Here is a 26,880-nt window from a genome sequence, read left to right as displayed (position 1 = left end):
CTTGAAGCTTTTCTTACAAATACACCAGTGTGAGGCTATTATTGTACATCTAAGTGTGTAATTGATTTCTCCATTACATGTACTCTGCATTAAATAAACAACTAGGTGGTGTTCATTAAGGAAATATACACTTTTGAATTGTACCGTAACCATATGATTAGAAGTAAGATCAATACAAATAATTCTTAACATTTGTCGCCAAATCAATGTGTTGAATCAAATATCAGCACAGTGCATTCAAAGTAGGGATTTGGATTTGACCCATTGTACAGCTCAGATAATGACTTAGCCCCAGTTTTACTCAGGGCGGGAACCAAGCAGGCATGGGAAGAAAATCGGGGGGTGGGGGTTCTACAACAATCGCTCCGCAAGGTTACTGCCCAGCGGGTGCAGTTGAAAATTATCCTTAACAACTGCTCAGTACCAGTCGGGGTATCTAACAAAGGTACCATGTGGAATGAGGTGCTTCCCCACAGGGAACAAGGGAGGAGAAATAAAAGGGGCAAATCAAATGTATCTCCATGACGCACGTCATAACAGGTCAGTCAAGACCTACACAGGAAATTCAGGTTGTCTACATGCATCCTTGGCCAAGGAATGTGAGGGGACCCAAGGAAGAGACAAAATAAAATCATCTAGCATATTCAAATAAAAATGCTCCAAAGATAAATAATAGCAATAAAATTCAGATTACTTGAAAAAACATTACTGTACAGCAGGTATCAAACAATACTTTATCCAAACACACAGTTTTAAAAAATATATATTCCAGTCCTTGATCTTCAAGTGTTTAGTTTTATTACTATGTTCTACTGTATTGGAGCAATCCCACACTGCCTGTTCTAGTTTTCCTGTGCCCTTGCTTGATATTTTTTTTCATTTTGACATCCAGAAAACTAAGCAAGTAACAGTACATTAAAATAGACAGCTCAGGAGAGTTTTTGAAGATATGTATATGCAGCTAAATATTAGTGATTGCCAAATTATGAGGTAGTTAGCTGAGCAATTAATAACTTGGAACACTTGCAATGTTGAAAGTTGGAACTATTAATCTATTTTTTATTAAGTGCGTGTTTTGTGAATGGGCAGCAAACAGAAGAAAAAATCCTTTCTATTGGTTTTCAGTCAACATAATGAGATTTCATAAGGATTAATAGGGAGAAATGTTGACTTTTAATGACTGTATAGTTACCAGGCAGCTGTTTAATGGGAGCAGACTCTTCAGCTGTGCAGTTTCAGGTAGCTCAAGCTGCAGATCATGAAATTCAGTAACTCGTTCCTTCTTCATTGCTGGGTCAAAATCCTAAAACTCCCTACCTAACAACATTGTGGGCACACCTTCACCACTTGGACTGCAGAGGTACAAGATGGGTGGCTCACCACCACCGCCTTCTCAAGGACAACCAGGAATGGTCAATAAATCCAGCCTTGCCCGAGAATACATTTTTTTTTCATTCAAAGTCAGTTGCACATTTTTAGATAACAAAACAAAAACACACAATACGTGCAAATTTTTAATTTGCTTTATTTATCAAATAAACTAACTTGTTATATTCTTTTTGGTCACCGTTTTCAGTTTAAAAGGTACCTCATCTCACATAAAAATTTGCTGCACGTATTCAGTGTTGAAAATAAATTGCAATTTTTTTCCACTCTCCAAATTCAGACGACTATCCCGAATATGTGAAGTTGGGCTCTGACTATGTTCATCTCAGCCAGACTGTAAGGGGTGATTCTGTGATCCTGTGCTGTCAGTGGGGAAGCAAACACTCAAAGGGCACCCAGGTGGGAAATTGGGCTACAAAACTGCAGCCCCGATTCATCAAGCAAGCTCTCTGCTGGGGAAGAATCAACTCTTTCGAATTGTGAAAGAAAAACAGAAAATGCTGGAAACACTCAGTAGGTCAGGCATCATTTGCGGAGAGAGAAACAGAGTTAACGTTTCAGGTCGATGACTTTTCATCAGAATTGTAAGTTTGTTTTGGCGTGGGCATTATTAAACATTTGAGACAGATGAAAGAAAAGCTAGCTACTTGTACTAGTAACTTTGTACTCCCAGCATATGAAGCTATTTTTTTCATATGGTAGCGTAGGGAGTTCATAGTGTATAAAACTGGCTATTCCAGTGGTGAGAGTATATGCACAGAAAAACCTAGGAAAGAGGCTTACAAGAGAGTGTAAAATACATTAAAAAAGCAGTAGTGTGAAAAGAAAGCTAATGAAATTTGGAAATATTTTAATTTTAAAATAATGTTTTGAACTGGAAATATTAAAATTCTGAACAAAGCCAGAACTTCAAACCCTTGAAAGATGAAAGGGCTTTCATTCCACTGCTCACAAGAATGCCATAAACAGTACTTTTATTCTGTTCCAGCCCCAATTGGAGCAGTGTACTGAAGAAAGTACCAATCTTTCATCAAGCAACCTGACATCATGCCCTTAGAGTTATGAGTTCTAATAATAGTTCTTTAAATCAAATGCGTCTTCTGTAAAAAAAAATCTTTCAGCCTTGAACATTGGGGGAGGGGAGGTTCTTGTTTTTCTGTAGAATAAATTTAGACAGATTGTCAGAACAACTTTAATCAACTTTCATCCTGAATGAAAACATGTTAAAATATCAAAAAAATTCCAATCTGCTTTCTTGTAGCTCCATTCTTTCATATGCTCTTCCACCTTACAGCTGGTAGAAAGAGTTGACAGACTTGTGTCCTACTCCACTGATTTATTCAGATCCCTATAATTTTATTTCTGATAAAATTAAGCAATGATAAAAACCCTTTCAACATTTAAATAAAATGCCACTTTAACCAGGATGTAATTTTGATGTTTCTGCAGAGAGCTATTGATTAGTGCACGGTTTTGCCTGTGAGTTAACTAACAATGTTGAATACAGCTATTAGACTTTATTAATGAACATGACCTGTAAGTTAATATCTACTAATTTGCATTTGGTGCATGTGAAAGATATTGATCTCTGTTGCAATCTGCTTTGAAGTTAGGAAACAACTTTTTTTTTATTCATTCATGGGATGCAGGCGAGGCCAGCATTTATTGCCCATCCCCAATTGCCCTTGAGAAGGTGGTGGTGAGCCACCTTCTTGAACCACTGCAGTCCATGTGGTGAAGGTTCTCTCACAGTGCTGTTAGGTAGAGAGTTCCAGGATATTGACCCAGCGACGATGAAGGAACGGCGATATATTTCCAAGTTGGGATGGTGTGTTACTTGGAGGGGAATGTGCAGGTGGTGGTGTTCCCATGTGCCTGCTGCCCTTGTCCTTCTAGGTGGTAGAGGTTGTGGGTTTGGGAGGTGCTGTTGAAGAAGCCTTGGCGAGTTGCTGCAGTGCATCCTGTGGATGGTACACACTGCAGCCACAGTACGCCGGTGGTGAAGGGAGTGAATGGGGTGCCAATCAAGCGGGCTGCTTTGTCCTGGATGGTGTCGAGCTTAGAGTCATAGAGTCATAGAGTTATACAGCACGGATAGAGGCCCTTCGGCCCATCGTGTCCGCGCCGGCCATCAGCCCTGTCTACTCTAATCCCATATTCCAGCATTGGGTCCGTAGCCTTGTATGCTATGGCATTTCAAGTGCTCTATGGCATTTCAAGCTTCTTGAGTGTTGTTGGAGCTTTGGAGCTGCACTCATCCAGACAAGTGGAGAGTATTCCATCACATTCCTGACTTGTGCTTTGTAGATGGTGGAAGGCTTTGGGGAGTCAGGAGGTGAGTCACTCGCCACAGAATACCCAGCCTCTGCCTGCTCTTGTAGCCACAGTATTTATATGGCTGGTCCAGTTAAGTTTCTGGTCAATGGTGACCCCCAGGATGTTGATGGTGGGGGATTCGGCGATGGTAATGGCATTGAATGTCAAGGGGAGGTGGTTAGACTCTCTCTTGTTGGAGATGGTCATTGCCTGGCACTTGTCTGGCGCGAATGTTACTTGCCACTTATTAGCCCAAGCCTGGATGTTGTCCAGGTCTTGCTGCATGCGGGCACGGACAGCTTCATTATCTGAGGGGCTGCGAATGGAACTGAACACTGTGTAATCATCAGCGAACATCCCCATTTCTGACCTTATGTTGGAGGGAAGGTCATTGATGAAGCAGCTGAAGATGGTTGGGCCTAGGACACTACCCTGAGGAACTCCTGCAACAATGTCCTGGGGCTGAGATGATTGGCCTCCAACAACCACTACCATCTTCCTTTGTGCTAGGTATGACTCCAGCCACTGGAGAGTTTTGCCCCTGATTCCCACTGACTTCAATTTTACTAGGGCTCCTTGGTGTCACACTCGGTCAAATGCTGCCTTGATGTCAAGGGCAGTCACTCTCACCTCACCTCTGGAATTCAGCTCTTTTGTCCATGTTTGGACCAAGGCTGTAATGAGGTCTGGAGCCGAGTGGTTCTGGCGGAACCCTTCATCTTCCATCATTTTGCTGATGATTGAGAGTAGACTGATAGGGCGGTAATTGGCTGGATTGGATTTGTCCTGCTTTTTGTGGACAGGACATACCTGGGCAATTTTCCACATTGTCGGGCAGACTCTGATTGAGAAACCAATATTTCTCCATAAATTGCTAACAGCCAACTAATTAGGGAACAATTCAAGAACCAGAGGTAGAGATCAATTTCGACTGAGTTTGTAGAAATGTTGACTTGAAAGAAAGACTTGCATTTATGTAGTACCTTTCATGACCTCAGGACATCCCAAAGCACTTTACAGTCAATGAAATACTTCTTGAAGTGTAGTCACTATTGTAATGTAGGAAACACGGCAGCCAATTTGAACACAGCAAGCTCCCACAAACTCCAATGTGGTGATGACCAGATCATCTGTTATTGGTGGTATTGATTCAGTGACAAATATTGGCCAGGGCACCGGGAAGAACTCCCCTGCTCTTCTTCTATATAGTCCCATGGGATCTTTTACATCCGCCTGAGAGGGCAGATGGGGCCTTGGTTTAATGTCTCATCCAAACGACTGCACCTCCGACAGTGCAACACTCCCTCGGTACTGCACTGAAGCGTTAGCCTGGATTATGTGCTCAGGTCTTGGGAATGGGACTTGAACCCACAACCTTCTGACTCAGGGGCAAGAGTGCTACCAACTGGGCCACGGCTAACACCATGGACTTGGAATAAGAAGTACTTGTGAAATAATCATTGAAGTCCTTCTGCAAGATTGATCAGTAATAATAACAACATTACAGGAAAATAATTTGTGTTTTCCCATTTTTTAAAATCAATGCATGACTGCAGTATACAATATGAAAAATTGAGAAATGGTCACCAAATCAAACTAGACTTCACTAAACATAATGCTGGCCTAGTAACATGTTGTGATGTTGTACTTTATGTCAATCGATACTAGGAGATGTCTAAAGTTTTAAAATATGACCCATTTGTGCTACCTATCATTAGGCAAGTGAAAAGGAGCTGGTAGGTTCAAAATTATTGGGTATTAAGTGCAGGGCAGGTCGATCCTGTACATTGTTCAGTTATGTTTTTGCACACACCAACACACACACCCCTCAAATCTAGTGTCGCGAGGTAGTCCACACACAAACTTGTACATTCTCAGTGTGTGGCTGAGGCACATGCACTTCTATTGAATGTATTTCGTATGTATGTAAAGTTAAAAAATGTATTAAAGATATGAATTTGATTTTATATTGAGAATTTATTAAAATAAACCTCACTAAGCTTTGATGTCCAATTTATACAGTATCTTTGGCATTGGTGCAGTCCAATCTTTTAACACCTCACCTATTCCAACATACAGTATAATGCTGAGTTTCCAATATGCACTCCCAGTTGGCGAAACTTCCTACTGGTAGCAGGGAATCATCAAATTAATCCTCTGATGTCTGTAGATGGGCATTTGTAACAGTAACACATAGAAAAAAAATCAAGTTGTACATTGTATACAACAACAACAACATCATAAATTTAAACAGCGCCTTTAACATAGTAAAATGTCCCAAGGCGCTTCACTGAAGCGATTATCAAAAATAAATTGACACAAGCCACATAAGGAGACATTTGGACAGGTGGCAAAAAGCTTGGTTATAAAGATAGTTTTAAGGAGCGTCCTAAAGGAAGAGAGGTTTAGAGAGGGAATTCCAGAGCTTAGGGCCCATGCAGCAGAAAGCACGGCCGCCAATGGTGGAGCGGTAAATGCAGATTGAATATAATGTAAAAAAAAATCTTCACTGTATCACCTTTCATTTTCAAATTCCATTTCTGGCTTGTGAGCAGAACTCTGGTGTATAACTGTGCTTCCCCCACCCCCCCTCAAATCTAGTGTGACAAGACAGTATACCTGTTGCTGTTAAAAGTGAACCATGTAAGTAGGGCATTGGTAGAATGTAAAGGACACCATAGTGTGAGTTACAAGACAACAGTCTTATTTTGTGTCTCTGAATGTGTCAAATCAAAGCAGCAAACTTCAAGTAAATTGGAACTGTATCAGCATTGATGTAACTTTGTATCCCCAGTCAAGTCCAGGAACATCCCTGAGTGTTCCCTTTGAACTGAGAGCGTTTGTGTGCATGTAGTTTGTTCAAAATGGGTGAAAAAAATAGAGTAAGCTCCAAAGTCCCTTCTAATTTGTTACTGATTTCTAATTCGTTATTTCTTGAACTCAGTAACAAATGCTACACAGTGAAGGGAATTAGATGTAACCCATTCTGGATCTACTGGAATGTTTTAAAAGCAGATACAGAAGGAAAAGTAAACATTTGAAGCCAGAAAAGCCAACGTTCATCAATTCCATGTGTTTCTCAGCTAAGTACTCTGAACTGATCAAATTCTAGATACTGCACTCTTTGTTTAACTGTGTGACTGCATCTCGCAAAAAAAAAGTCATTTAAAACAGAAAATTAGATTCTTTAAATGCTGAGACTGCAGCCACCATACAGAGTCACAAATCAATTATTTAAAATGTACCGTTCCTAGCAAGAACAGACATTACAAGTGTTTTAATCAGCAATTTGAATGGCTCTAAGAGAATGTGGGACAATTAGGAAATCACATTGCATTTCCTTAAACAGCTTGCAATTATTTAATGTACAACACATCCAAAAGATATTGGGATTGCTACACTAATTACCACTATTGACAAATACTTGATGGTCTTCAGTTTCAGACAGATGAAGACAAGATCTAGAGGTTGTTCTAAGCAAGATGGAACAATTTTCTGCTGGAGTAATGAAACCTCTGATGAAAGATGTCAGCTTTGCTTGGGACATGTCTGGCTAAGGTCAAGATGATCATCTCTTGAGTACCTGTACTAAAATATTTTGACATATAAAGGAATTTACTTTTGCAATGCAACACATCTGAAAGAGGACTGGGAGCATGCTTCATGATGATTATCCCTCAAGATCTCCAAAGGAAACAGGTAAAAGCTCAGATTGCAACCAAAAAAAACTTGTTTTTATGTTGGAGACATTTGAGTAGTATGGCTGTGGAAGGAAAATTTCTGTGGAAAGAAAATTTCTGTGGAAAGTGATCACAAGCCCTTTGAATCTATTCTGAAAGTTTTTAATGAAAGAAAAAGAATTACATAGAATTTACAGCACAGAAACAGGCCATTCAGCCCAACAGGTCTATGCCGGTGTTTATGGTCCACACCTTACTTCATCTAATTTTATCAACATATCATTATATTCCTTTCTCCCTTGTGAAAGGAGAGGGCGAGAGAACATTAGAGAGAGAGAGAAGAAAAACGAGAGAGAGAGAAAACGAGAGAGAGAGAAAACGAGAGAGAGAACGAGAGAGCAAGAACGAGAATGAGAGAGAAAGAGAGAAAGAGAGAGAGAACGAGTGAGAGAGAGAGAACGAGAGAGAGAGATATAACGAGAGAGAGAGAGATATAACGAGAGAGATAACGAGAAAGAGTGAGAGAGAAAACGAGAGAGAGTGAGAGAGAAAGAGAGAATGAGAGAGAAAGAGAGAACGAGAGAGAGAGAAAGAGAAAACGAGAGAGAGAGAAAGAGAGAATGAGAGAGAGAGAAAACGAGATTGAGAGAGAGAGAAAAAAATAGAGAGAAAAAAAATAGAGAGAGAGAAAACGAGAGCGAGAGAGAACGAGAGAGAGAGAACGAGAGAGAGAGAGATATAATGAGAGAGAGAGATATAACGAGAGAGATAATGAGAGAGAGTGAGAGAGAAAACGAGAGAGAGAGAGTGAGAGAGAGTGAGAGAGAAAGAGAAAACGAGAGAGAGAAAGAGAAAACGAGAGAGAGAAAGAGAGAACGAGAGAGAGAGAGAGAACGAGAGAGAGAGAGAAAACAAGATAGAGTGAGAGAGAGAGAAAAAAATAGAGAGAGAGAAAACGAGAGAGAGAAACGAGAGTGAGAGAATGAGAGCGAGAACGAGAACGAGGGAGAGAGAATGAGAGAACGAGAGAGAGAACGAGAGAGAGAGAGAGATATAATGAGAGAGATAACGAGAGAGAGAGATATAATGAGAGAGTGAGAGAGAAAGAGAAAACGAGATAGAGAAAGAGAGAACGAGAGAGAGAGCGAGAGAGAAAACGAGAGAGAGAGAGTGAGAGAGAAAGAGAAAACGAGATAGAGAAAGAGAGAACGAGAGAGAGAGAGAGAAAGAGAAAACGAGAGAACGGGAGAAAGAGAGAACGGGAGAGAGAGAGAACGAGAGAGAGAGAGAAAACGAGATAGAGTGAGAGAGAGAGAAAAAATAGAGAGAGAGAGAGAAAAAAATAGAGCGAGAGAGAAAACGAGAGCGAGAGAAAACGAGAGCGAGAGCGAGTGAGAAAACGAGAGCGAGAGCAAGAGAGAAAGAGAGAACGAGAGAGAAAGAGAAAGAACGAGAGAGAGAGAACAAGAGAGAGAGATAATGAGAAAGAGAGAGAAAAAATGAGAGAGAGAAAAAATGAGAGAGAGAGAGAGAAAATGAGAGAGAGAGAGAGAGAGAAAACGAGAGAGGGAAAAAATGAGAGGAGAAAATGAGAGGGAGAGAGAAAAAACGAGAGAGAGAAAACGAGAGAGAGAAAAAACGAGAGAGAATGAAAATGAGAGAGAGAGAGAGAAAGAGAGAGAAAACAAGAGGGAGAGAGAGAAAGAGAGAGAACGAGAGGGACTTGCATTTATATTGTTGCAAAGGTTTGTTCAGTTGTCTCCAAGGCTACAGGCTCGAGAGAGAGGAACTCAAACCATATAATTCAAACATAAACAATTCCCTGTGATTGGCTCAGTTATGCATATGATTGGCAGCTACTTTTGAATTTACCTGACAGTTAATCTAATCCATAACCATTGGTTAAGTAATTAAGAATGGGAACTGTTCAATTCGCTGAGTCAGCTTGGAACTTTCAAAGATATTGTTCAGCTATTTCTTCAGCTCCTACAGTTGGTGAGGTAATAAGAAGAAAAGAGTAACCGTCTACATAAAGGTTAACTACAAATTAATAGTTTAGCATAGATATTGCGAATGTGGATTATTTTCTTTTCATATATCTACCATAAATATATATATCGATCACCTATGACATCGCACATAAAAAGTCAAGACCAAGTGTAGTCTTCTGCTGGGTTAGAGGCTGGGGGCAATTTGGATCAAGACATGAACATATAAGAGTTTTAACAAGATATTTCAATAAATACATAATATAAAATGTACATATATTCAGTCTCTATTTTAAAGTCATACATTCTGTACTTATCATTTTTATATTATTTAAAGTTGAATAACAAAACTTTCAGCAATTTGAGAAACAGACTTGGTTGGAGCATTAAAGTTTCTCTGCAGTAGAGGTGGAGGAGGTGGGAAATGCAAAACTGAGGTGCTACAGCAACATTGTAAAAGTCTGTAATTACACTATGTCGAGTTTACATAGACAGTTCCCATTTTAAATATGGACATAGGAATTGATAATGGGAAAATTTGACACCAAAATTCAACAACAAAACATAACAGAAAGTAAGGTTTTATGAATAGGAAGAGAATACAGATGTAAAATTTTAAAAATGAGATTGATATTACTGTTATTTATTCATATATCTTGCTCCCTACTTATCTTCCTACTCATATATCTAGGTGTTAACTTGACCCTGTTGGGAGGACTCACTATAGACTCCACTACAGGCTTTACTGCCTGTAGTGGAGTCTCACTATAGACTCCACTACAGGCTTTACTGCCAGGGTGGTCTCCCAGTGTCCTGATCAATATTTTTCCTTCAACCAACACCATTTATTAATTTGCTGTTGTGGGACCTTGCTCTGCACAAATTGGTTGCCGTGTTTCAAAACTAATCCATTGATTGTAAAGCATTTTGGAATGTTCTGATGATGCAAAAAGCACCACATGAATGCAAGTTTGTTCTTTGTTCAATAAACTTGCTTGATAGTTAAAATCTGAAACGTGGTCAAATGTTATGATGCTCTGCCACTTTTTAAAGAAATGAGAAAGATCCTGTGGAGACCCAGGACAAATCCACTACCCAAAATAAATTTTAAAAAAGGTTTTCTGTTGATTATCCTGGGCACACTATCAAAACCTACCTCGATATTGGGGCCGGTGAAAAGCCTTTCAAAGCCACGAGGAGCTGAGAATCTATCTGTGAAAGTAATCTAAAATGCAGAAGCTACGATAAGAAGGGCAAAAGATGTCCAAAAACCTAAAATTATATACAGATTGAATAGTACTGAACTTCCTCTACAAATCAGAAACCCTTTTGGAAATTACTGACATCTGCAATTAAGTAAAATTGCAAATACATGACTCAGTATCAAACTCCAATGTGGTGCTCACTCTATAACTATTGTATTGGTGCAAAGTTTTGCACCTTCGCTTTGCACTAACACTTCAGTGATAGTGTAACTGCTGCTTAAGTCCAGAGTCAGGGCCTGACATGACACCAGAGTAAAGATGAGTGATACTTCCTGGAGGAGATAGTCTCACACTGCCTTGCTTAGGAGCCAGTAACACCTGACTTACACCACACAAATCTAGCATTCGTACAAAGCCAAAACCACTTCACACCAGCATTACATTTATTGTGTGAATACACTGTAAAAGATATTTGATGGAATATTTAGATTTTTCATTAATTTTTGCCACCTACTTAACACTTGGTAATGTGACTTTGTGCATAATAATTTCAGAAACAGTATTACCAGTTGGATTTTCTGCAAGTTTAACATAGCAATTATCCTGCATGAACTAAAAATTCCAATTTATCACATTCAGATTAGTTCACCTGCCATTTTGTAAGCTTTGATACCACTTATACCATCAGCATTACAGTATAATTCCAACTAGGTTCTAATACCACACACAGCATTAAGCAATAATTTAACGATAGTTAAAAAATATTTTGATTGAATTTTTAAAATTACAATTAATTTTTAGCTATGCTATCTGTTTAATTATGTTCTCCTGTATTGCTGCATGGTCCAATATGTGGGATGATCAGATTAAAATTACATGACATGGAACTTTTAAACATTGCATGTGCAAAGTACTGAGGCAAAACATTTAAGAGGGAGGAGCTGGAAAAAGTCGTTATGATTGAATACATCTATCTGTCACAGAGTGGCATTTGATCTTTCAAGAGATGTAGTGTGTCACTGATGCCAGTCTTATAGTAATTCTTGGAAATGGACCTTTTGCACTACAATCCAGAAGCTGGACCTTCTCAACACACATTTCTTGCAGAGGTGTATTCCAAAGGGGCTACCAATTACCTCACTTGCATTAAACTGCTCAAATTTAACATTCTTATCTTCATGTTTAAATGCCTTCATGGCCTCGGCCCTCTCTATCTCTGTAAACGCCAGCCCTACAACCTTCCCCAAACTCTCTGTTGTTCTGACTCTGGCATGTGTGCATCCCTTCTTCCCACCATGCCTTTATCCACCTATGCCCCCTGCTTCTGGGACTCTGTGGAAGTCTGTATTGGGTCAATAACCCTTTGTAAGAATGATTTCTGATTGAGCTCAAGAGTCTCTGCTAAATAATGAAAAACATTCTTGCTGCAGCATAAGAAGTTCAGCATCTTTTCATCCTCTCCTCGTGGAATCTTCAGGCAAGGCTTTTTTCTCTCAAATCATTCATTAGGTTCAAATAATTCCTTTAAAAACTCCTGCACTGTTTTAAGTTCCTTACTTTTAACCCCTTAGGTATCAAAACTAACACTTCTATTAACTCTTTGATGCAGACAATCATAGACAAAGTCAACATTACTTTGATATATCCAATTAACTGTAACAATTAGACATCACACTATCCAAGTCATCTTGTGGTAATATATGCCACTTTGAAGATAATTTAGTAGTGTAGCATGAGTCTACATTAAATTCTATAAGCAAGTTAACTCTGCACATCTGCAGCAAACTAATAAATCTTCACAATGGAACAAATCTATTTCTTTTGATCAAAGAAACAATGTTGCTAATTAAATCAAGGAAAAAAACAAATTGATCTTTTGATCAAAGGCGCAATCTGATCTTCATGTGAATAATCAAGCAATTCAAACTTTACTTTGCCCTGTCTCAGTAGCTCAGTGCCCCTGTAGTTCTTCATGTGTGATCCTAGATATGAGTTCTGGCAGGCTATTTAACTGTGGCACACATCATGATCATGTTCAATCTTGTTCTCACCCAACTTCCACCTAGGCGCACTATCCCGCAGTCAGTATGGTCAGCTGCTACATTCAACTTAAATGAGAATATGCATATGCACATATATACACACACACACATATATATGGTAAACTTATTGGAATCCAGCTTCATTGCATGTCAACTAGAAATCTAGCCTCACTGAATATCTTCAAAGTCTTATTTGAAAATGGAACAAAATAATTGGCAAATCTGCTGAATGTTATAAGCTTACAAAATGCTACAGACATGTTTATGTCTGATTTAAGTACTGGAAGTAACATAGTGATCCCAGAAATTTCAATTTCATTCTGAATGGAAGCTAACTTGACTGTGACATTTAATAAGCTATAAACTTCAGATGACATTTTGTAGATGAGGTCTCATTTTGTCTATAAGGAGCATTGAAAAGGTAATGAAGTGAGTGAAAGAAAGTTAAACGACAGGCAGTATAGTGAAAATCATGCAAATATCACCAGGAACCATCAAATGGAGTAGAACCAGAGCTAACAAAAATTGATTCTGTCAAGTTCAGTGTGACCATGCGTAGACAAGTGAAGGGACAACAATTTTCAATCCTTCTTTTTCTCTCAAAACTAATGTGCCAAGGTGGAAATTTCTGTATCGGTGAATGTTTTTGTGATTTCCCACAATATCTCCTCTATTGGTCTTATTTAAAATATTTGAGATATATCTGAGTTACCGCACAAAAAAAGCTGGGCTGAAACAGATTTGATCATACTGGAACTGTCGGATATTAAAAGTTAAGACACACGAGCGAAGGTTTTCAGGTGATGTTCGACCCATAAATGGGGGCGATTCACTAGCAACAAACCAGAAGGATCATTTACTGATGATTCTCTGCCCACAATGTTCATGAGGACATTTCCTGGGTGGTGGGGTGGGAGGAGGGGTTCAGGTCTGACCCAGGAAACTTCATTTCAATGTTGAAGTGATATCCTTAGGATGACATTCCCAACTTTTAAAGTGGACCTGGACTGATTTTTCAATTTGCCCATAAAAATTGTCTGTCGAATGTTACTAGGCTGTGCCTTCGAATACAAACGTATTTAAAGAGACAACCTGTAACTGTGTTGTAAGCTTGTCAAGTTGTATTTTCAACTGTATTTGGAGTTTTTTTGCTTTTTTTGTTCCTGGGACAGCTCTGTGGCTGACGAGGGGTTGTGGGATGTGTTTTGGACCATCACTTTCTTGCTACCAACCTACGATTTGGGATTCTGAAAATCAAACTTCAGCAGAATAATTCCTCCAATGATAGACCCTTCCCTTCTATATCTAAGTTTTTCCAGAGTCCATCAATGTTACAAAGGCTAAATGGGGGAAGAGAGACAGAAGTAGTGGAACCAGTTAGCTTCCCACATGTCCTATTGCCCTGCTGTTGGTGGCAAAACGTCTCTGTTTCTTTACCTTAACTTTTAAATGGGACATTCTCATTCTCATTTTCACATTCTCTTTGGAAAAGTTGATGCTGCAAAGAGACCAGTTGCCATTTTTGGGCCCCTCAACACGTGCACATCATTGTCCCATGAGTCGTGGAAAAGTTTCAATCCCTTTGCTGTTGGAGGAAGATTTACAGCACAGAATGATGGCAGAGCTAGGCCGACATGAGGTTATTCATGTTAAATTTTGTTCAGTACTTTTTTTCTCCCAAGTTCCCAGGTGGTACTTAAAGGATAGTTGGTTCTATCCAATTTCATCACCAGCTCAGTGTGAAATTGGAAGGGTCTGTTCCCAGGCTCCTTGATCGTTTAATATGAGCTCCCTGGCTGTAGCATAAACAATGCATCCAAAGCCCTGATGATCTCTCCCTCAACTCCCAGTATGTTTTGCAAATTCAGCTTCAGATTGAGTTTTCCCAAATGCTCATTTTAATGTCACAAAGCATTTGATATAATCAGGAATGATCTCTGTTAAGAATTTTAGCCTTTCCTGTTTCTGGGTGTTAACAAAGTCTTCATATGCTGAATAGAAATTATTCTTAATTGATGAATTATGATTAAAGTAACCATTACACAAATCATCAGATAAGAGTTACTAGCGGACATTTCCTCAGGAAGAATGAAGTTACATTCATACAACGTGCAACCCCTCCCAACTTCCACAACGTTGCAAAATATTTTCAAATACATTGTCAGGGAAAATAACTGTTGAACAAGCACAAAGCAAGGAAAAAGTGCAATATGAGAGGAGTTTTGTCTATAAAATGAACATGAGAGAAATAAGAAAGTATGGAATGAAAAACATAGCCATTAGGCAATCAAGTCGCCTCCTTCCAACATAACACACAAACTTTGCACTGTCATTGACTATCCTCAGCTTATTTGATGCCCCGTAGGAAGGTTCTTATAAATTCTCCCTGCCCTCCAAAGACAATTAGTAAAACTTCAGAATATCCATTCCCACAGCTCTACCATCCAACCTTAGCCTGCTGCCCCCACTGATAACACACCGACTCCAGCAATGTGAACTTTTGACCACCTTAGTCTATAATTAAACCTATAACCTTTTATCCGTTCCTTATTTAACTTGTTTTGAAGGTTTTAATTAACTCAGCAGCAGTTGCTTTTACTGGCAGTTTGTTCCGCACAAGTAATACTCCAGAAGATTTTTTTTCTCCCTGATCTGTAGTCTTGGTTGATGCTTGTTAATTTTGCCTTCACAAAATCTTATGTACATCTGCAGCATCTAAACAGCATTTTTAAAATCTGGATCATGGTACCTCTATCTTCTTTTCTCCAATGAAAAGAATTTCAGATCTGAATTTCCCTTCATAACTTAGAGCCTTAACTCCTGGTATGAAACTTGTCACTCAGCTATGAACCATCTCCAACACAGCAATGCCTTTTTTCAGGTAGGGCGCCCAAACGATCACACAATAATAGAATCGTAGATTCATAGGTTACAGCACGGAAGGAGGCTATTCAGCCCATCAAGTCCGTGCTGGCTCTATGCAAGGGCAATCCAGCTAGTCCCACTCCCCTGCCCTATCCCCGTAGCCCTGCAATTTTTTCATTTCGAGTACTTATCCAGTTCCTTTTTGAAGGCTATGATTGAATCTGCCTCCACCACTCCATCGGACAGTGCATTCCAGATCCTAACCACTCGCTGTGTAAAAAAGTTTTTCCTCATGTCACCTTTGGTTCTTTTGCCAATCACCTTAAATCTATGCCCTCTGGTTCTTGACCCTTCTGCCAATGGGAACAGTTTCTCTCTATTCTGTATGGACCCTTCATGATTTTGAATACCTCTATCAAATCTCCTCACAACCATCTCTGTTCCAAGGAGAACAACCCCAGCTTCTCCAGTCTATCCATGTAACTAAAGTCCCTCTTCCCTGGAATCATTCTAGTAAATCTCTTAGAAATTGTCTTAGCACTGATCCATGGAAGATAAGAATAATTTATTTTTGGTTACAACTAAATGTGAATGATCAGTAATCACTTCAATTTCCTTCTTCTTTTCTATGGTCGCCAATGGGCACACATATTTGCTGCTTCTTGTTCCAACGCATTAGCTTACATTTATCTACATGTATAATCTACCTGTTATTCCCTTGCACATCCATTTAACTGGTGCAGATCTCTCCCTGAATCTTGTCTACCTGCGTTTGTCACACTGGAAGGTAGTTTGCAATGACATGCTCAATGTATTGCACGCAACTTGTTCTCCACAAATTCCACCCACCCCTAGCAGAGGAATGTTGGAAGGACTGCACTAATATGGAGCAAGTTCTGGTCATGTCCCGGCATCCAAACCTTCTGCGCAACTTGTGGCATTGTATTCCATGCGTTGTACATTTCCAACTGCAGGAAAGCATACCCTGTGGTTTTTAATCACTTAACTGGAGAAATCGCAAAACAAATTGCTAAAAAGGGTCACTTTGGTGGCATTTTTCCTCCAGTGTTTTTATTACTAAACGCAGACTTTGCGGAGAGATTCACACACTCTTGGGGAATGATGCGCAATGTTTGATGCATGCAATGTTCATGGGATAGCTGTAGTCTTCCAGTGTGCTTAACAGACAACTTGGGTTTGATTTTTCCTCCTGTTGTTCTAATACGACTTAAAAATCAATTTCATTACGTGAATTTTTTATGATTAGCATTTCACTGAAATTTTATTGACAATGTGAAAAAATTAGAAAGAAAAAGATGTTTTAAAAATATTTTTGACAGGAATAAAATAAATCACATTATTACACGTGGAAGAGGGTCAGAACTGAATGGATTTCCTTTGTGGCATCACTACGACATAAACACACACAGTACTTTTGAGGTTTCTCACAGAAAGCAGTGCAACACCATTAGTGCGTATAAATAATGCAGAAGCTCTTTTGCTATCTCAGAAAAGAGCGCACAAATCTTCTGTTCCTGTTGTCAGAAATTCAATAATATTAGTTCTGGAGTTAGAAGCATTTTACCTTCCACATACAGCACATCCTTCTCAGCTTTCTTCAAAGTGCCCAGAAGCATCATCTGAAACATGCACTTTAACTCAGCCACCGCGTGTAGGACCAAAAAAACACTTAATTGTGCACCATTTTTCAAAAATATTTAAATACAGCAATTAAAGAACAAGACTTGTGATATAATTAGACGTGCTTTCCATTTGCAAATCCTATTTGCCAAAGTAAGACGTAATTAGCAGGAAAATTCTATGCAAGCGATAGCAGTGATTAGATGGTTTTGAGCAAGATTATGCACATTTAATAAATGACAAGAACATATAATCATTGAGCCTGATTTTAAATTTACTTCTCCAGCTGACCTATCATGTTTCTAGATTTAGAACAAAATCTAATAAAAAAAACAATTGTTCCGATTTCTGCAATCACTTTCTGGTGATGGAACTTTTCAATATTTATTGAATTTTTCCAGATGATTTTATTATTTTCTTTAACACCATTTCTGCAGTAACCTTCTCGCTGAGTATTCCTTTTTTTTTTCTCAAATAGTTTTTGTACAGAGAGAGAGATAGATTGCTGGCTGTTTGATTTTGAATATATGAAACCAGCCTGAAGCTGACAAGCAGATTGTTGGTAAAAGAATATTGTGTTTTACGTGAGATCCGCTGTCAGTCTATTCGTGCTGAAAGAGGAGACGTACACAGTTACCCATTAAAAGTTGAAGGTAATAGCTTTACTGTTCGCTTCATGTAAAAAGACTGCCAATCTAATCCTTACCTAACTGAATAAAAAACGTGACATCTATTTAGAATGACAAGGTGATTTCTTCCCTACCCCCCTCCCCTTCTTATCCCACCCTCCTGCCCCCAAATTGCTACTACAGTGACTTCAGCTGTGGTTATCTGAGATGTTTTGTATAAAGACCAGATCAGACAAGTTATGTTGTGGTCAAAAGTGCTAATGCATTAATCTAATTAGAGCTGATAGCAGACGTTCCTTTTCACAGTGGTCTGCTCTGGTTTATGTGTTCCTTGACTTCCTGCAATTGATTATATCCTTACTGCGTAATGTTGTTTCATCGTATCTGTGCAATGGCCATTGCAGAAGTTTCACATAGAAGCTACAGCCATAAATGCATCAGAAGACACGGACTGATTGGACTGAATGGCCTGTTTCCCTGTTGTAACTTTTATGTATTTCTGAGAAGAGAGTTATTTCCATCATGTATATTCAAATCAATATATTCAATGTGCTTGACTGAAGTGGCCAAGCAAGCTACTCAGTTTTATCAATCCGTTACAAAGAACTAGTGGTTCAAGAAGAAGGCTCATCTCCGCCTTCTCCACCTTGCCAGCAATGACCACGTCCTGAGAATTAATTAAAACAATTTGTCAAAACATATATATAAGAACTATAGCTTACATAGAAATTTAAACTTAATTGGATTTTTGAATGTTATGGCACTGCCCTCCAGAATTTAACAATACACAAAATAGTCCTGAGACATAAGGCTAAAAATTATTGTTGGTGATCATGGAGGACAAACAATTAACTTTTTCACTATTATTTTAATGAAGGCATTAACCCTTTTATTTTTAAATGGGTTACCGCCTCCACTAAAGTAATAGATACATTCAGCTTTCATCCACTGTTATCATCGACAGTAAATTCCATCCTCTATCATTATCAAAAAGTTATAATTTAAGGGACAATTTCAGTAATGGAACAAGCTAGAAATTGAAGACTCCTTTGTGATCATTACATTTTTGGAGAATCATAGCACAGCAGAAATAAATAAAACAGATAGGCAAATATTTCATAAATAACTAATATAAATGAATAATCATATAAATATTGTAACTAATATCAACATAAGACATAGTAAATGTGTAAATTTCCGCATATTTGCTTGGAGAAGAACCTAATTTCTAATCATGTGACAGCTTCACCTGCCAGTGTCTAGGTTACAGCGGAACCACAACTGAGCCCAACCCTGTCCACACTCTCAGTCCATGCACTTGTACTTCCACCAGGAGTTGCTGGATAAAAGATCAGCAGCAGAAAACCTGGCTAATTTTCCCCTCTGTGACCCATAAGTGTCATTTAGGCCAGTTGTACCACCACAACTACCACCAGACTAAGATCAACTCATTCAACACAGACCAGGATTCAAACCTGGGATCTTCAGTCTGTATGGCTTTACCAATTGAGCCATTGGTAGTAGATTATCTTTTTATTATTATCTAGAAAACTGGTGTCCCAGTACATTAAGACCTCTTTGAACAATATATAATGTTGGATTGTGTACCAAATATATGATTTCCTTCTGGATGCAACCTTTTTTCATGTGACTAATCTTAACCAGACTTTTGTACCCATGTTTTTCTTCCTGTCTCTATATTTTGTTCTGTTTTCATAGTATGCGTGTAAACTAAAATCACTCTAGGTCTCACCTTACAAATAGATGTTAAACAATGTTTATTATTCATGTATGACTTGGTAAATTGTTTTCCCTTAGATATAATATTGCATCAATGTCTAAAAAGAATTGTTCTGTGTTAGAGTACACATTACTTTATATCGAAGCCAAACAAATCAGAAGCACAAAGCCCATCCAGAATGAAACACAGCTCTCAATCTCTCCTGACCATCACAATGACATAAATGAATAGATGATCCCAGTGCAAAAATATAAGAAAATTATTGACAGAGTATTCAAATAAACAACTCTGAACCAATGAAAATCAGAACATTGACAAAAAAGGTTATTCAGAACTGAGGACATCAAATTGACAACACAACCAAAGGGACAACCAGGATTAAGAGACTTTAATGGAATATTGATTTTTTTTCTTCTCCCTTTCCTCTTCTGAAGGCATGGCCCTTGCTTAGATACGGTCTTGCTGTGTGAGCCTAGGCTGTGAGTGCCAGCAGGCTGGCTGATCCTGAACTTGTCCATGTGTGCGAACATCTGCACACATGTACTTCCATCGCAGTTTACTAGACAGCAATCAGGAATGGGGAACCTAGATGATTTTCCTTTCCCTAGCTAAGAGACCATGAGGTCAATTGTAGTGAACCTGACTGCGACTGGGGATCAAACCTCAACCACGTGGCTTTGTTGTGCACTGGACAGTAAAAGTACCAAAACGTCCTTGGTGACTTTCTCTTTAGACCGCTTGAAAGAGATAACAAAGAGTTTCTTTTCTGGAACAAAAAAGGAGAACTTGGTCATAAGAATAATAACTCACACTCATGATTGCAAACGTCATTAAATGTAATGAAATATATTGTAACAGTTCATAAATCCATAATCACCCATATTTCATTGTAATTGACAATTCCAATTATGTTTCTATGTATTTAGAAACAGATAGCTGAGATCTTTCAACAACTTGTTAAAGAAAAACTGGCTGTACAGTCAGGTTAACATATTATCATTTCACCTCTCGGACCCAAGTTCAAATCCATTCCAAATGATGGAAGGGAAGATTCCTCTCTGTTGACCATAAGCGTTCTATGTGAAATGAATTTGGACAGTTTCAAAAATCCCAGGGCAGTGTGGTGGAGGCAGAAACCTGTGCAAAGGGTCTCCAGCCCTGTTTCCTTACCACTGGACTTAGGAACTGAGCATTCCCCAGGTGCAATTAAGAGGAAAACCCACCCTAGTCTATCAGGAAAATTGACAGCAGAAGGAATAGAAGACAAGGGAATGACTAAAAGAATGATAACGTTTTGGTCCGTCATACCTTCATAGTTTACATTAAATATGTCCAATGGTGTTAAACCCTATGGAGTGGGAAGATATGGATTGTGCCTGCAGTATTTCTAAATGTTGAATCCTTAACTCATCTAGTTTGGCCATGGGAAAAGGGGAAACACATTGGAAAAAAATACTTTGCATCCTCAGCAGATTTAACGGGGTTGCTTTCTGCACCGCTTTCCCATCAAAGTTTGACTTGAACAGACTTTTCTTAAAACTAGTCAGTCTCCTGAGACTAGTCCATGTACAGCTTTCAAATCAAGCAAGGTTAGATGATGGGGAATAACTGGACCCAGGAAGTGGGGGGGGAGAGGTGGAGGAGACGGAACAGATGAGGAGGATGCGACAGGGAGCAAAGGCAGGGGAAGTACTCCATTGAGGGAGATCGGAATGTCAGCTGGGTTGGGGGGGATGGGGGAAGGTGGGCAGGGGGCTGCAGTGAGCTTCCCTTCCCCTCTATCAAGGCTGGATTTTCATTTCAGTACGGAGGATGCTGTTCCGTTCACCAAGTCTGATTTTCAATCTCGGCTTGGGTGGGAGTGTTTCTGTGATCGCCCCTTCCTAAGGCCAGGCTTCCCAGTTTGATTGAGGGAGGGGGTGTGCCAATGGACTCTCCTCCGCAGACATACGCTGCGAGCTTCAGCTCAGTGGGAATGGTGTTGGATGCATGGCAATTCCCAAAAGGGAAGCTCGGGTTTCTGTTCAGCAGGGGAGGGTGGTGAGCGGACATTCCAAAAAAACAGGCTCTCAGTTTTAGCTAGGGGAGAGGGTTGTCTCAAAATGTTGGGGTTGAAATTTGTTTTCTTCCCCTCAGCAAACAAATGCTGAACATTACTGGAGAAGGATTGAGCAGTCAGGAAGTGGACAGAAACCTGATGATGCTGTCAGAGAAGGGTAAAAGAGTGCAAGTAAACAAAAGGTGATAGAAAAGAGACAGGTGTGTTTGTGTGAAAATAAGAGATGGCTAAGGGAGTCAGACAGAGTGAGAGGAAAAGAACGTTTGACCAATATCAATGGTGAAAGCAGTTAAAGTTTACATCGTTTTATGGTCTGCTGAAAAATTGTTTTGAGGCATAAAATGTGCTTCAGACATTATTACCACTGACACATTTTGTACAGTAAATTAATCACCACCATGAATGTTATTGCCCAAGTATAAAATTAGCAATCACATCAATAAGTAAGGGGGGAAAAATAGACTGAACTTTGCATCACATTTTTGAGTCCAATTAAGGCTCATTTGAGGTGGAGTAGGGTTTAATGAAATAAGCGGATTGCTGGCTGATTTTTATCTCCTAACCCGTTGAAGCTGATTGTAGCATTCAAACTGCTGCATTGGCTCTGATCAGCTAACTTGGCATTGACTGGCCAAACTCACTGAGCATTGGCGAGTTGGATTTCCTAGTTTCATTTCAGCATTTACAGTTTTGTCCAATGTGTTAATGAGTTTAAGAGGACTCCCTAATGAATGGGTGGATACATGTACCGTGAAAAAAACATGTTTTGTTAAAAGGCCTGTCACACAAGCAGGATGCTCAGTGGTCTGGAAATTTGTTGGTGATCGCCTGCTTTACACCTGTAAGCGCCCAATATGGCGAGCAGCATGCACATACACATTCCGCACCAGACGTGCATCGCCCGCCATATTGGTAAAGGCTCTTGCATCACAGGCCTGAGCCTGAAAACAGGTGTTTGGTCCTTTTCATATGCAAAAGTGGGGGGGGGTCTATATCCTGTTTGAGGCCCCTTTTACAAAATTCATTCGCGATCAGCATTCTCAGGTGCTTGGCAGCCAAACAAGCAGCTGTTAAAGGGAGGAGGCTGCCTCCCGAAAGGTAAGGTTACTTCACTTATCATGGAGTCGGCTACTCTAGGTGCTTCCCGGGATTGGCAAGCTGCCCCTGGGGCCACGACTGATGCCTGCAGTTCGTGCGTGATAAAGAAATAAGGCCAGCGGACCAATTTCTGATGGTCCTGCCACTGGTCTCAATAGGCTCGATCAAATTTCCAGACCAAGGTTTTCTCAAGGTGCATGTTTCAGTCCACTGACGAGGGAGTCCTTTCAAACTCGCCTTCGTTAACATAGTGGATAGAGGAATTTCATCCAAGCACTGAAACACATTTGGTAGTACGTGTTATACAGCGTGAATTCAACCCATGGGTTTTGAGGTCTTCCTTTTCTTGAGCAGCCAGTTTCACAATCCGTGACAAGAAAGCAAAGGTCCTGTTTAGAATCAGCTTGACAAACTAGTAACTGAGATCTCTGAGTTCACCACTCCTTGCATTTTTCACTTCTGCTGAGAGAAAACAAATCTTAAGAATAATTATCAATGACTTCATTCCACACGAAAGGTACATGTTCCCTGCATACCTTTGATTATATTTATCGGGGTCTTATTTCTGCTAATAATATCGCGCAATCCGGGCCGAATCAGTCGAACCAGCGCAAAAGATTGGGGAATTTTAAACGTAAGCGAGTTACGCCCAAAACCGCTTACGTTCATGTTTTCCGCCATCTTTTATGCTGGTTTAAGATTCGATTTGCAAGGATCAGGCCCCGCCCACAAAACTGGCCACGCCCCCAGGTCAAAATCGCCGATTGCGCTGGTTCGGGAAGGCTCTTCAAATTGTGCTCATTTTCTCTGGTGCACAGGCACTAATAGGCTCTTTTGAAACAATTTTTCATATCAAGAAAATATTTAATTTACAAAGAAACTGGTTAGCGTATACCAATGAAACTATTAAATCAGTATAGTTTTTTTCAGCCATTTTCAGTGATTTTAAATCAGGTTACTCACAGGTGGAGGACTGGACACCCTTATTAAAAATGCTTATTTTTGCTGATAAACCCATTTTCAGCTGTATTAATAAAACTGCACCAGGTTACCACTCTTAAATACACCATGAAATACTTTTTAATGGAAAAAAAAGATACAATTACGTTCTATTACGCTGCCCGATTGCGCTGGTTCACGGGAGATTTTACATTTGTGATTATGCAAATGAATTTTAGCGGAAACTTGAACTGTGACCTAACCAGCTCAATTTCAAACTCATTTTGGGTGCAATTTCCCGATTGCGCCCAATATTTACCCAATAGTTTTAAACAATTACATCTATCCCAACCAATCACAAATATTCTTTGTGGTAAACAATCCTCTGAGTATGTTAAACGTACAGGGGTCATTTTCTGACTTTGCTCTTCAGATTGGGAGCCTCACCTGGTCGAAGTGCGGATTAGAAATTCAGGCATGCGTTGCACGTGGTTTCTTTTGGCCATTTCAAATTAATGTTTGCAAAATCATGGACAATTTTCAATATGCACCACTAGCCAGTGAAGCTCTCTGCTGGTAGCACAAAGTCAGAAAATTACCCTATGCCTCCTCAGTCACCAGCTTCACATGTCCACAGCTGTACACACCCGGTTAATAGAAGCCAGGATCATTTTAAACTAGCTTGACAGAACTTTTTTTTATCTCTGTCATTTTCTTTATAGTCAGGAAATGGATAATAGACCATCTCTCTGCTGTCACATTTGGGAATAACATACACATTGTATTCATTTTATTGTAATCAGAGAGACAAAGTATGCCAGTAAAACTGTTCAGCTGATCTTTTGCTAAGTCCATTTGACGATTATGTAAAAACTCTATAAAAAGAAATACACTTTTCTTTGTAGTGTGCAAGGTATGATTGATTGGCCACCATCCTGTGAATAAATATCTTTATGGTATTAATATATACCTAGGCGGTCTTGATGGTGAAAAGCAAACAATAGTAATAACTGAAGTTATAACTGAACTTTTAATTACCTTCTTTCTTGATTATAAAATGTGAGATGTATTGCAGTCTTCTACATACCATCCAATTACAAGGGCAAGTAAGGAAACAGTACAGATTTCTAATGGAGATGCTCATGGTAAGTCAGAGAATATGATGCTTTATACACGGAGGAGGACCATGTTATGCAAAATATATTATTCTGTTACTAAGAGGCAGCCGTATGTAACTTGGCCTGTCTCTTTAAGGCCGATTCAATTGCTGTAATATCGTGAGATCAGTTGGAAAGTCATTTCTATTCCTGGGAGACCTTTTCTGCAGCTTGGAAATTATTACAGTTTCTTTATACATTGTTCAAGCATGATCTATAAATTTGGATGAAAATTGAGGCGCTGGTCAGCTGCCCATTCTGGCAGCGAAGAGGCCGCCCGTGATTTTGAGGCCCTGGTCCCATTTAAATCTGACAGATGAGCTGCAGGGAGCCAAACAAGCGTCCCGATGGAGCTCGCTGGACTGAGGGCTTACGATCGGTCCAGGGTGGCTGCCAGCAAGGTACGTTTACGGAGGACGGGGCTGCGATCTCAGAGGGTGTGTTTCTGGGGTGGCAGAGACCCAGATTATTTTCGTGGGCCCCGGAGGAGCATCCGAAACTTAACCTTTGGCGGGCCTCTTCGGTTCCATCGCCCATGGACCTGGTCGTAGCTTGCACTGCACAGGCTTCGCTCATTTCTGATCTAAAGTGGAAATCATGGTCATATATGCGTCTTAGGACACTTCCTAATTTCTAGGCCAGTGACTCCTCAAAGCCCATTTTCTCCCATTGACGTCATTAACACGTACTGTCAGAAATAACCAAAACGGGATGAGAACTAATGATAAATCTGTGCAACTTTGATCTCCAGGGATTCTGATGGTGGCAGTGACTCTGTAAAACAGTTAATGCTGGTGTTCCCTTTGTATTACTAGGCTACGGCAATGACAGCCCTACAGAGCACAAATGCTTCTGTCATAGAAGCAATAATATCATGCTTAAACAGGGTTTTTTTAGGGTGTCTTTGGCAGAATATTTCACTGGCTGCAAAGCGAGCGACCTTTAGGCCAGGTCCACCCCATCTTGTGTCTGACTACAGGCATGCTGACCTAGCCACCCAGAGCAGCGATGCGTATGGACTAGCAATGTGCTTTCCACATTGTTTGATTGTACAGATCTTTTCCGAACATTAGGAAAGGACCTGGCCAGACTTAGAAAGTGGCAAACACTAATTGCGCACGAATGATGTTCGCAGGTTTCCTGTTGTTTATGAATCCGCCATGTAATATAAAACGGAGCAGTTCGGCTACAAGTGCCAGCTTCATCATTAAATCACTTCCAATGAAAGGTGTTCAGCAATGTAACCGGAGCAAGAAGCAGGTCTGAACTGAAACTACAGTTTTGTCTCACAGATGTTACGTGTTCAGCAGCATTGTCTTAATTGCGGACAGCAGGTGGCGCATTTCTCTGTTTGATTCTAAAACACTGCTTTTCGCACACAGTTACAGGCACAAATACACACATACACAGACAGACAGACATATACACACACACATACATACATAAAATACATACACACGTACACAGACAGACAGACTTTTTATTTATTCGTTCATGGGATGTGGACGTCGCTGGCGAGGCCGGCATTTATTGCCCATCCCTAACTGCCCTTGAGAAGGTGGTGGTGAGCCGCCTTCTTGAACCGCTGCAGTCCGTGTGGTGAAGGTTCTCCCACAGTGCTGTTAGGAAGGGAGTTCCAGGATTTTGACCCAGCGACGATGAAGGAACGGTGATATATTTCCAAGTAGGGATGGTGTGTGACTTGGAGGGGAACGTGCAGGTGATGTTGTTCCCATGTGCGAGCTGCTCTTGTCTTTCTAGGTGGTAGAGGTCGCGGGTTTGGGAGGTGCTGTCGAAGAAGCCTTGGCGAGTTGCTGCAGTGCATCCTGTGGATGGTACACACTGCAGCCACAGTGCGCCGGTGGTGAAGGGAGTGACTGTTTAGGGTGGTGGATGGGGTGCCAATCAAGCGGGCTGCTTTGTCCTGGATGGTGTCGAGCTTCTTGAGTGTTATTGGAGCTGCACTCATCCAAGCAAGTGGAGAGTATTCCATCACACTCCTGACTTGTGCCTTGTAGATGGTGGAAAGGCTTTGGGGAGTCAGGAGGTGAGTCACTCGCCGCAGAATACCCAGCCTCTGACCTGCTCTTGTAGCCACAGTATTTATATGGCTGGTCCAATTAAGTTTCTGGTC

The 26,880-nt window shown here is 40.1% G+C and overlaps 1 long non-coding RNA gene across 1 annotated transcript in view; it reads left to right on the top strand.

The window, feature by feature from the left end:
- The first annotated feature begins 6,672 nt into the window (after positions 1 to 6,672).
- LOC137323114 (uncharacterized) overlaps positions 6,673 to 26,880 on the top strand; it is a 98,410-nt gene continuing 78,202 nt past the window's right edge. The window contains exon 1 of the long non-coding RNA XR_010963312.1: positions 6,673 to 7,401. This is a non-coding gene — a long non-coding RNA (uncharacterized lncRNA). The remainder of the gene's footprint in view (positions 7,402 to 26,880) is intronic.

The sequence above is a fragment of the Heptranchias perlo genome, chromosome 6, assembly GCF_035084215.1.
Source record: "Heptranchias perlo isolate sHepPer1 chromosome 6, sHepPer1.hap1, whole genome shotgun sequence".
In the NCBI taxonomy this organism is placed as follows: Eukaryota; Metazoa; Chordata; class Chondrichthyes; order Hexanchiformes; family Hexanchidae; genus Heptranchias; species Heptranchias perlo.
Note: the sequence above shows the minus strand (reverse complement) of the source record. Positions and strands in the feature narration are given on the sequence as shown.